At 46.0% G+C, this 12844-nt stretch overlaps 1 pseudogene; it reads left to right on the top strand.

Annotated features, from left to right (window-relative positions):
• Positions 1-9782: 9782 nt before the first annotated feature.
• On the top strand, positions 9783-12844 carry LOC127483752 (activated RNA polymerase II transcriptional coactivator p15 pseudogene; annotated as a pseudogene).

Here is a 12844-nt window from a genome sequence, read left to right as displayed (position 1 = left end):
CAACTATTAAATTCCCGCAAACAATAAACAAACTGTAGACCTTTGACCACGGACTTTTCTCAATAGAATGAGAAAGACAGAGTCTGGGCTGCACCCTGCTGTCAATCACTTTACGGCCGGAATCTAGCACATCCTGCAGCAGAAGCTGCCCCTGTGCCACTGTGAGGTGGGTGTGGAGGAAGGTGTGAGGATTCCTCTGGGTTTATGGGTTCCCTGCTCAGACCTCAGTTCTAGACGCTTCGAATCTGCTTAATGCCTAGCAGTGGTCCCACGGCCACAGACTCGACAGCCCTTCCACGGCAGTAGCCACAGAGCAGTGAGATCTCAGGTCGACAGAGAGAACAATCTCGAAGCGTTTATTTACCACTCTGCTGATGGTGGTTGCCTTTGCCGGATGGAACCAGAGAGAGGACTTTTTCTTTTTTACTCGGCATATTTTTTTCTTGGTTAATGCTTTTCAAGTTTTAGATATTTTTTTCAAGCCCCATCAGATATATTATTTTTATAGCCACAAAAATATGTAACTGAATTCTCCAGAAACTCCAAATTTTAAAATTTGGATTGCATTACATCTGTATGTGAACTCCACAGAGTTTAGAACAGCTTCTCTCCTCATCTTGCCCGTGGTATCCTTCGTGGGTTCACTGTCACTTTTATACTTTACAACAGCGTTTGGTTACCCTGTGTGTGTGTGTGTGGGGGGGGGGGGGATGAAGTAACTGCGAAACACAAGTCCCTGCACTGTGCCAGCCACTGTTCATTCATAGGTCTCACTTTTCACACTGTGAAGGAGGCGTCTGCAGAAGAGGAAACAGGCCCCGGATGTGCTGGGGGAGGGAACTGGGCTCCGAGCTGGTGTAAAAGCTGGAGTTTTCCTCTGGAACACCATGTTGCCTTGGTCCCCCACGTTCTAAAGGGTACCAACGAGGCAAGCTGTTTGGTAGTCCTGACATATTTTTAGAGCTCTACTTCTCCTCTAGGCAACTAATTACAAACTGAAATATACTGCCAACACACACACGAATGTAAAGCTGTGAATTGTCCCTTGCAACACTGCATTCACTGAAATGTAACCTCAATGTATAGACTCCACCAGGCTACACGAAACAGTCTTAATGCAGGGATTCAGGACTTTACTGAGTATTAAAAGCAACTATCCTTCAGGACTTTTGGGAAGTGTGAGAAACAAGCCTCAGCCACCCACTCAAAGGACCTACTCAGACTCAGTGCAGCAAGAGCCAAACTTAGTTATTAATGATCTTGCAAGACCTGGTACCTTGGGGGCCAGCAGGTACCTGGTGGTTTCCAGCAAACTATTTCCTAGCAGGCAGGTCCCTTCCCCCGATCCTCATTGGCTGAGGACTACATGGTTACAATCTTCCCCGCATTTGCTTCAGCTGCTTCGGCCCCTAGCATCCTGTTTGCCTCAGAACTTTCCAGGTGTATGTAACCTAGCTGTAACGCTAGCTAGTTGTCTACTCACAGCTAAACACCTTACTGTGAAAACGAACCAAATGTTTGTGTCTCACAGGGAGTACCATGTTTATCCGTTTCATATGCTAGTAGTCATTTTTCCTTTAAGGTTACTTTTAATGATTATAAAGATATTTTTTATATCTTTAGAAACAGGAGTTCCAGAAGCAGTAGTGTGAAGCAGACATCTTTCTCTACCTCCTTTTCCCCCCGGCCTCAGTGCCAGCCACAGAGACTCTGATGGTAGCAGGTGAGAGATGCACTCTGCAACCAGGTGGAGCGGGTTTGGATCTGAATTCTGCCATTGCCTGCTGTATGTCCCTGAGTATAAAAGAGGGCTTCAAAAAGTTCAGGGAATGCTTAATAGGAACAAATCTATGTGTGAATTTCAAATACCCACCTCTGAACTTAGCTTTTAACTCCACTTTTTCGAGAACCTTTTAAAGTACTCTTGTGTTGCTTCTTCACAAGTTGGGAAAACAGAAATCCATTGTCTATTTAACAGGGAGAATTAAACATAGGGAGTTGGTTAAAACGACGTTGCAGGACTGCAAAAGCAAAAAGGCAACACCAGTTGAGGGCAGAAAGTAAAACCGTAGGAAGCGGTCAGCCCCCTAGGGTGGGAGAGACAAAGGGAAGGGGCTGGGTTTTCAAATCCTCCGAGGCCCACAGGAAAATGGGGCAGGAGCTCAGGGCTCTGGATGAAGGCCACTGCTGGGACCAAGTGGGGAGGAACAGGAAGCAAATCCAAGAAGTCACATCTCCTTCTGGACCCCCTGCTGTCAGAGCCTGAGCAGGCAAAGCAGGTTGAGGTCTGCACTGTCCCATCCCTGAGCCACACAAAGCCCAGCGTGGAGGGTGGGTGTGCAGCTTGTACACATCTCCAAGCTTCAGCTTCTCCAACCGTGTCTAAGGAATGATGAGAGTACTCACCTGAAGAGGTTCTTACAGGGGCTGAATGAGCTGGGGAATTCGAAGGGCCTGCCCAGCATCTGACAATCAGCATGTTCTGTGACCCACGGAAGCTGTGCCTGTGAAACCGGTGCCAGAGAATAACGCAGAGACCTTGCTTGACATTCTAATTGTTCAGTGAGATGTGAGGAGTCCCTGGTGGATGGACAGAGGAGGAAAGGAAGGGAAGAGAGAGTGGGAGGGAGAGAAGAGAACAGGAAGAGAAAATTTTTTGAAACCTGTGTATAAAAGAAGTCTTCAAAAAGTTTGTGAAAAATGCACATTATGGAAAAAACATCTATTCATGGACTTAACACTTTTGTACCATACTTTCAATTCCATTTTTCATGAGCTATAACCTTGTAGGACCCACCTGGGGATACTGCAGGGGGAATCTTCCCAGCCCTGCACCAGGGGAGACATTAGGTCCAATAGCACTGTGATGAGAAAGCCCTGGGAGGAAGTTCATGAACCCCACACCCAGAAAGCCATATGCCCAGCAACCTTGTAGAAACAGAGGCGGCTGCAGAGAGGTGGCGGTAGAGGAGGGGGTGGGGAACGGGGCCCGGAATGAAAAATGGGGTCTGATCACCTTCACAAGGATGAGTCTCATACCCACACCCACAGAAACTCCAGTCTCAATATAGACCGGGCCCTGTGTCCTTTGCCGGGGTGCCTTCCTGCTCTCCCCAGCGTATTCTCAGCACCCTTGGCTAGCTTCCTTACTGCCTGTGTGTCTCGCATCTGATGTCCTTTCCTTACAGGAAGACAAGGACCTCTGTTCCAGCTGTCTCAGGTAACATGAATACACATGCAGTAGCTGTGGTCCCACAGTTTAAAAAAAAAAAAAAAAAACTGAAGAATCACTGTGCACAGATTCTGCTTATTTTAAATTATTTACTTATTTACCTAAGAGGCGGAGGGGGAGAAACTCGTATCCACTGATCCACTCACTCCCCAAATGCCTGCAATAGCCAGGGTTGGGAAACTCAATCCTGGTCTCCCACAGTGCCGCCACCTCCCCCAACCTTTCTTAATTGAAATGATCTTTGGATTTGTCAATCAAGGTGAAATGTATCTGGAGTTTTCAAGCGTGAGAAATCCTTTACAGGAATGAGATGTTCCAGAAAAGCGGGCATTCTCCCCAGCTAAAGCCCTAAGAGCCGGGGCGGCCCAGGCCCCATCAGAGGCGGAGGTGCCTTCAGCAGATCACGTGGCACCGAGAACCTGGGGGGCACCCATGGGGGAGACTAGCGGGTCTTTTCAGTGTGCAAAAGGAAGATCACAAAGGGAACTGGCTCCCAAGGGAGGGTGTACCTTTAGAGAAGGTTGTAAAAGGCTGGAATGAAGACTTTTCCAGAACAAAGCAAAAAAATCATTTACCTCCCGGAATGTCCAAGGCACGCGTAAGGAAACGGTGCTCAAGTCGTCGCCTGTATCTTCCACTGCCAAGGACCCAAAAGGTGTGTGGGCTCCGGGGAACCGCGAGGCGCTGTGTTTATCCAGTGAGAAAGAGGGAGAAAGCGGCTAAGTTCTTGAAGGAAAGGCTAACCAAATGCAGTGTACGTTAAATGTCTCTTGGCAAGAGCGTGTCTCTTCTGAAAGAAAAGACAGAAACAGCAAATCCAGCTCCCGGTCACACTCCCAGAACCAATCCTGATCTTTTCTCTTCCACAGCGAACATTTCCGCAATTCAGTTCCATCTCCATTACCTTGTGCCGGCCTTTGGTCTCCTGAAATCCAAGCCGAAGTTCTGGAAAAAAAATACTTAGGAGTATTCTCCCGTCTGAAACAGCTACTAATAAGTGTGAAAGTTCAGCCCTCCCCAAAGACCTGGTCAGGCATCAGAAGACCCCCGAGTTCTGTCCACCCAAACTCATCAGTGGCTTCATTTCACAAAGCTCTTTATTTTCCTTTCTAAACTTTTTTTTAAAAATTTTATTCATTTGAAAGGCAGCATTGGGTAGAGGGGCAGGGGATGAGAGAGAGAGAGAGAGGGAGAGAGGGAGAGAGGGAGGGAGGGAGGGAGAGAGACATACAGAGAGAGATTTTCCATTTGCTGGTTCACTTCCCAAAATGGTTGCAACAGCTGGGGCTGGGCCAGGCCGAAGCCAAGAGCTTCCCATGTGGGTGGCAGAGGCCCAAGTACATGGGCCATGTTCCACTGCTTTCCCAGGCACATTAGCAGGGAGTTGGGTTGGAAGTGCAGCAGCAGGACCTAAAACTGCTGTTCATAAGGGGTGCCGGAGTTTCAGGCAGAGGCTTAACCTGCTGCGCCGGCTCCTCTCCCAGACATTAATTCAGTATTTTTAAAATAGATCACACACGCATGAGGCTTAACATGCAAAAGATAGAGACCGATCTATTTATCTCCCTCCCTCCCTATTTACCCACCTACCTGAACAGTGGCAGTGAGTGTATTTCACCAGGGCACGCCACATATAGCAATGCAAATCGTGTATTGCACAATTTCAAAGAACCTCACACCCACGGTCAAAATTTTTCTTGAATTTATTTTTTCAAGATGCACTATTTTACTTATCGTATGAATAATGTATCTCTTGGGGGAAATGTGGAAAGTACTGAAAACCCCAATGCACATAAAGATAATCTGTAATCTCACCCAGCTAGTAATAACATCTGGATGTGGTTTCTTTCAGTTCTTTTAAAAACATATATATTTGCCTAGTAAATAGCACCATTGTGTTAATTAGCTGCATCTCATCTCCCATCTGCCAGCCACTTCAGCTTCCTCCCAAGGCACAGCTGGAGCCTGGGCCTACAGAATGCTTCCTACTAAGCAACGGAAGTGATTTTTAGACTGGAGATGCCTGGGAGAGTCAGGGTGTAAGCCTTCCCATTGTCACATCTGTTACACACTCCTCAACTGAAATCCTTTCATTGTGGTGGAGGTAGGGCTTCAGATATGGTCAGCAACCCTCAGGACTTTTTGGCAGCTTCTAGCAACTTCTGGATAAGGTCTAGCTTCTTAGCCTTCTGGGGTTTTAAAAGGGAATGGTTGGGCCAGTGCTGTGGCTCAGTAGCTTAACCCGCCACTTGAGGCGCCAGCATCCCATATGGGAACCTCTTCTGATGCAGCTGGGAAAGCAGTAGGAGATGGCCCAAGCACTTGCACTTGGGTCCCTGCACCTGCACTGGAGACCTGGAAGAAGCTCCTGGCTTCAATTGGCTCAGCTCCAGCTGTTGTGGCCATTTGGGGAGTGAACCAACGGAGGGAAGACCTTTCTGTCTCTCCCTCTCACTGTCTATAACTCTACCTCTCAAATAAATAAATAAAATCTTTAGAAGAAAAAGAGGGAGTGGTCACCAAATACCCAAGACCTGGGAAAAAGTTTCTATCTGTCCTTGTCAAGGTAGAAGAACTACAAGGACAGTGCAAGGTTTTTCAAAGAATTTTCCAAGTTGTACTTTGGAAATTTTTATTTATTAAATAAAAGTTGAAAAAAATAATAAAAAACAAAGAATTAAGTTTCTTCAAATAAATGGATTGCCTTCAAATATCTTATTTTTTGATGTTAATATGGGCTTTTCTTTTAAAAACAATGGGAATCTAAAGCTGTGTTTTCTTAATAATAGGAAAAAAAAACTTGGCCTCTGTATATCACTGCCCTAAGTTCTTTCATTTTTTTGTGGAATCTGAAAACCTCAACGATTGAACTCGATATGAACCTCCTGCTGGATGAAGACCTCCCCAGGGCTCTGTTATTTATTCATTTGCTTGGCTCATCCAAGGCCGTCAGCGTGTGACTGTCAAACCACCGGACACTGAGCCCATGGGGGTGGGGCAGGGGCTCGATGGGGCACTAGGTCTGAGAAAGGCACTGACTTGTGCTACATGATCGCAATCACTTAACCCACACTGGGTGTTTGATACTCATAGATTTGACTCGCTCATGAGGACCTGCTAAGCGTTTGTTTTCTCATTTGACAGCAGGGGAAAAGGACATCTGTCTGAGCTGCAGCTGGCTGGAAGCACGTGGCTGCTAAGCTGCGGAGTGTAAGTTAGAACCCAGAGTAGCTGGAAGCCGTATACCTGGCGTCTCTGGCTGTCTCACACACCCCATGTCATAGGCCACCAGGAAAGGATCCTTGATCTGGACAATTTGGGAGTTTATCTACTTCTCTCCAACCTGCAAAAAGACAGGATGTTAAAGAGGAAGGGACAGGAAACTACTAAGTTCTTGGTATCAGGTGGCTGGACAACTCTGAGCCCAGTAGACCTGAGTCATAATGGCTCCATTTAAAAAATAAAAATGAGATAAAAATAACAAAGAGCTAATTCAGTTGTATGCAAAAGTGGCCGATGAGTTCTCTCTGTCCCCAGTCTCAGGCTGACTGGCTTACACGCAGGCCGGCCACAGTTGGATTGCACAGAACTCCTCCGGGCTGGGCAATTCATTCATTCACGATTGTACATGCAGAGCACACAGAACGCCGTGTCCAGCTAGATCTGGGCTTCTTGATCTGGAAGGTGCAAACAGATCACCTGTAGGCAGCCTTCGGACAAGTCAAGGCCAAGGGAGGATGTTGGTTAAAAACATTCTGTGGAAAATAGCCGATGTTGCAGGAGAGCAGATAAGCCGCTTGCATGTGTTGATGTCTGTGCACCTTCTGTGCTTCCTTGATATGCCGCCGGTATTATGTATAAATATCACCGAGACACTGGAATAAATGAGCCTTGATCAGCCCTTTGTCTTGGCTCTATTCTCTGTGCCCTTGTCCCTCTTTTCATTCCCACTCCCTCCTTCAGGTTCTGTTCGACTGGTGCGGCAGGCCCACATAGGTGGCGCCCAAACAGGGACCTGAATACCAGGGAACTGCGTGAGGAACCCCAAAAAAGGAAGGCAGCTGCCGCTCGATACTGTGGAGGAGTAGGTGTGTACCCGCTACCCGTAATCCTCGGTAAGCAATAGATGGGGCCGTATGGGACAAGCACAAGGAAAAAGAGAAGTAATTAAGGCCGTTAAAAATTTGCTCCAGACGCAGGGAATAGGGTTAAAGAAACAAACCGTACAGCAATTTGTTAGCGCGGTTGAAAAGATTAGTCCTTGGTTTGCTGAAGAGGGTGTTGTGGATGAAGAATATTGGGATTTATTAGGAAAAGAATTGAATGCCCCTTTGCAGGCTTTTGGTCCCGATGATCTTCAGGTTAGCGTTCGGTTGGCCACATGGAGCCTCCAGGAAACAATCGAGGAGGTGCGCAGTCAGGCGTCGCAGGCAGGAGACCGCTCCCTGTGACACCTGCCACAAAAACTGACAAATTCAGAAAGAAAAGCTTTGGAATATGGACCACGGAAAGGAACCCTCCGGATCCTTCCAGACAGGAGCCATGGCCAGAAACCTCTGCTCTGCCTTCATATCTAGGCCAGTTAAAAGAGGAAGTTGAACAGTTAGAGAAACAGATTTTACTAGAAAAGGTTAAGCAAGATTTAACCAAACAACTCCAAGATCTTCGTGATCAACAGGCACCTTCTTTCCCAGGTAATTCTACTTCCCATCATCCTCCTGTTGGTGTCGAACAAGTTTTCTGAAATGCTGTGGAAGCAGGAGAGGCTGGGGTGGAGATATTTTTGGGAGCTTTACCCGTGGAAGAGTATCAACCAAATGGGCAGAACATGAGGAGACATATTCCCGTATCGTTTAAATGTTGAAAGAACTGAAATTTGCATGTGATTATTTTGGTCCTATAGCCCTATATACAATGATGTTGCTACAGAGCTTAGAAGCCATGGTACTTGCACCAGCTGATTGGAAGTCGATAGCTAGAGCATGTTTGTCCAGGGGAGATTATCTGCTATGGAAATCAGAGTGTTTTGATCAATGCCACAAAACTGCTTGACTTAATGCTCAGGGAGCTAATGCTGGCTGGACTTTTGATATGTTGGCAGGGGAAGGGGCATATGAGGGTATCTTAGCTCAAATAGTGCAGCCCATTGCTGTTTTTCAGCAGACAGCTGTGGCCGCGCGCCGAGCTTGGACCACTCTCCCTTCTAAAGGAGAAAAAATGGGAGAGTCGCTTTCAAAAACCATTCAGGGGCCTGATGAGCCATATGCTGGTTTTGTTAATCACTTGCTGCAAGTGGCAGGGAAAATATTTGGGGATCTGCAAGCAGGAATGGATCTTATAAAACAACTAGCTTATGAAAATGCCAATGTTGGGGCGCCAGTTCTGTCCCGGTTGCTCCTCTTCCTGTCCAGCTCTCTGCTGTGGCCTAGGAGGGCAGTGGAGGATGGCCCAAGTGCTTGGGTCCTGTACCTGCATGGGAGACCAGGAGGAGGCACCTGGCTCCTTGCTTTGGATCGGCGCAGTGAGCCGGCCACAGCGGCCATTTGGGGAGTGAACCAATGGAAGGAAGAACTTTCTCTCTGTCTCTCTCACTAACTCTGCCTGTCAAAAAAAAATCCCTATAGAAGAAAAACAGATTTGGATGGGTACATTAAGCTGTGTGCTGATATTGGACCTTCTTGTACTCAAGGACTAGCAATGGCTGCCGCTCTGCATGGTGTTTCATTACAAGAATCAGCAAGGAGAGCTATGCCCGATAAGCAAGGGTGCTATGAATGTGGGCAGCTGGGACATGTGCGAAAAATTGTCCAAAAGTTAAAAATCAAAATAAGGCTTCTCCTGGGATTTGCCCCCGGTGCAAAAAGGGAAGGCATTGGGCCAATGAATGTCGCTCCAAAACTGATATAGAAGGTAATTCATTAAAAGAACAGAGTTCGGGAAACTGGAAGCGGGGCCAGCCCCAGGCTCCAGCCCAACAGAACTGACAAATTTTTGGGACCATGACGTTTGTTCCTCAGCAAAACACCTTAAATCAGTCAGTACCCTGCAGCGAGCCACTAGGGGGAGTGCAGGACTGGACCTCAGTACCCCCACCTACACAGTCCTAACGCTCAAAATGGGACCTCAGGCCCTCCGGACTGGGATCTGTGGGCCATTGCCCAAGGGATTCTTTGGGCTTCTGCTAGGAAGAAGCAGTACTACTACGGCCGGGTTGCAAGTTTTCCCTGGGGTTATAGATGAAGATTTTATGGGGGAAATAAAAATTATGGCATAAGCTAATGGTACTGTTGTCACACTTTCTCCAGGACAGCGCATTGCTCAGCTGGTCCTTCTTCCTCTTGCCTTATTTGGAGCTACATTGGCAAATTCCCATGGGGAAAGAGGTTTTGGGTCTTCAGATGCTTATTGGGTCCAGCCTATAACAAAGGACAGACCAGAATTTCAATTGAAATTAAATGGAAAATGATTTGTAGGGTTACTAGATACAGGAGCTGATGTTTCTGTCATTTCTGCAAAAAATTGGCCTTAAGGATAGAAAAAAGAATTAACTATGACTCATTTACGGGGTATTGGTCAGAGTCAGGGGTTAGAACAAAGTTCCGAGTTACTGCCCTGGGAGGATGAAGCAGGTAATGTTGGGACTTGTCGCCCCTACATTTTGGCTGGGTTACCTATTAATTTACGGGGATGTGACATTTTAACTCAAATGGGGGCTTTAATGTGAAGCCCAAATGAAATTGTTACCATTAATATGCTTCAACAGGGTCACCTGCTGGGTAAAGGCTTAGGCAAGCAACAACAAGGCTTCACATCTCCAATTACTTTAACTGTTAATCATGACCGGAAGGGCTTAGGTTTCCCTTGATGGCCACTGATCAACCTGTGCCCCATGCAGAAAAAATAAAATGGAAATCAGATGACCCCGTATGGGTGGATCAGTGGCATTTACCGCAGGAAAAGATAGCTGCTGCACAGATATTGGTGGAAGAACAATGGACAGCAGGGCATACAGTTCCTACTAATTCTCCTCGGAAGAGTCCTATTTTTGTTATCAAAAAGAAATCCGGGAGATGGTGGTTGCTTCAGGAACTCAGGGCAGTTAATGCTACTGTGGAACTTATGGGAGCTTTGCAGCCAGGTCTACAACTGCCTACTGCTATTTCTTCTTCTTCTTCTTCTTTTTTTTTTTAACAGGCAGAGTGGACAGTGAGAGAGAGAGACAGAGAGAAAGGTCTTCCTTTGCCATTGGTTCACCCTCCAATGGCCGCCGCGGCTGGCGCACTGTGCTGATCCGATGGCAGGAGCCAGGTGCTTCTCCTGGTCTCTCATGGGGTGCAGGGCCCAAGCACTTGGGCCATCCTCCACTGCACTCCCTGGCCACAGCAGAGAGCTGGCCTGGAAGAGGGGCAACCAGGACAGAATCCGGCGCCCCGACCGGGACTAGAACCTGGTGTGCCGGCGCCGCAAGGCGGAGAATTAGCCTAGTGAGCCGCGGCGCCGGCCTGCCTACTGCTATTTCAAAAGACTCTTACATTGCGATAATAGATATAAACTATTGTTTGTACACAATACTTTTACATCCAGAAGATTGTCCCCGATTTGCTTTCAGTGTTCCATCAGAAAATTTTAGAGAACCTATGAAAAGATATCAATGGAGGGTTTTACCTCAGGGAATGGCCAATAGTCCTACTTTGTGTCAACAATTCGTTGCTACTGCTTTCAAAAAATTTCGTAAGACATATAGTAATTTATATATTATACACTATATGGATGATGTTTTGATAGCTGGGTCCGAGGAATTTTTGGTGACGCAATGTATGACGGAAATGAAAGAGCAGCTATCTGCCTTTGGTCTCATTATAGCCCTGAGAAAACGCAACCTCAATATCCTTATCAGTGGTGAGCGAGTGCAGAGTGTTTGGCCGCAGGGACGGAGCTACGCCTGAGTCAAAGGAACTTGTTCCTTCATGTTCATCTGGCAGTGATTCTGACAGTGAAGCTGACAAAAGGTTAAAGAGGAAAAAGCAAATTACTCCAGAAAAATCTGTGAAGAAGCAAAAGGCTGGTGAGACCTCAAGAGCTCTGTCACTTCCCAAACAGAGCAGCAGCCGCAGCGGAGATGATAACAGGTTTCAGATTGGGAAAATGCGGTACGTCAGTGTCCGGACTTCAGAGGGAGAGTTCTAACTGATACTGAGAGGACTGGATGGCTCCCGAAGGTGAAATGAAACCGGGGAGAAAAGGCATGTCTTTAAATCCAGAGCAGTGGAGCCAGCTGAAGGAACAGATTTCTGACATTGATGATGCAGTAAGAAAACTAAAACCTGAGTGATACGATACCTGTAATGTCTTAGTCATTTTAATCTGTCTTTTACATTGGCTTGTGTTTTCTAAATGCTGTTTTCCAAGCTGTTGTATATTTGGATTGCAGAACAATTTGTAAGATGAATACTTTTTTATGTGCATTATTAAAAATGTTCTGAGTGAAGTTAATTGTCAACTTTATTAAAGGTTGCTTTGTGCCTACCTAGTGTAAAATAAAATCAAGTAATCATAAACAACAACAACAACAAATATCTTTATCAATATCTAGGCTTCCAATTGTACCCACGAAAAATACTTCCACAGAAAGTCACCTTATTATTGGATTCTTTGCAGACTTTAAATTATTTTCAAAAACTTCTAGGGGATATTAATTGGTTTCGTCCCCATCTCCGTCTTACAACAGGAGACCTTAAACCTCTGTTCAATATCCTAAAGAGAGATAGTTCCCCTACCTCCCAACGAGTGCTTACCCCCGCAGCACGGCTGGCCTTATCTCAGAGCTTCGTTTCTTATATTGATTATAATCAGCCTTTAATTCTTATTATTTTGGTTACAGATTATTTACCCACTGCTTTGCTGTGGCAAGAGGCTCCTTTACTTTGGATATATTTGCAAGCTACCCCTAAAAAGAATGTTATACCATATTATAATGCAATAACTGAGATTATAGTTTAAGGGAGATTAGAATGTAGAAATATATTTGGGATAGAGTCAACATGTATATGTCAACCATATACTAACGAACAGCTAATATGGCTCCTGTCTTTCACAGAAGATCGGCCTCTTGCATTAGCTTCTTTTTCAGGACAAGTTCATAATAATTATCCAGCAGATAAAGTGATACAATTTTTATGACAACATCCCTGTGTATTCCCATGAAATACAAGCTTTCAACCCTTAGAGAATGCTGCCCTGATATTTACCGACGGTTCCAACACTGTCAAGCTTCTGTAATTCGTGATGGTCACCATACAGTTATTAACACCCTTTTTTCATCTCCACAGCTGGTTGGATTAGCTGCTGTTGCACTTGCATTGCAGTCTACTTTGGATGTAGCAGTTAACATACACACCGATAGCAAATACGTGTTCCTATCGGTGCCTCAATTGGAAACTTGTTCATTCTTTCCTGAGTCCTCTGCTGCTTCTCCTTTGTTTTCTTGCATTTGCGTTATCATTCGACAACGTACTTGCCCTTTCTTTATAGGTCATACCCGAGCACATTCCAATCTTCCTGGACCTTTGGTAGAGGGCAATTGTCTGGCAGATTCTGCTCTCCGCATCTATT

This window comes from Oryctolagus cuniculus, chromosome 12 (assembly GCF_051225735.1).
Source record: "Oryctolagus cuniculus isolate XC-2025 breed Fujian yellow rabbit chromosome 12, ASM5122573v1, whole genome shotgun sequence".
Taxonomy (NCBI): domain Eukaryota; kingdom Metazoa; phylum Chordata; class Mammalia; order Lagomorpha; family Leporidae; genus Oryctolagus; species Oryctolagus cuniculus.
This window is presented reverse-complemented; position numbering and strand designations above follow the sequence as displayed.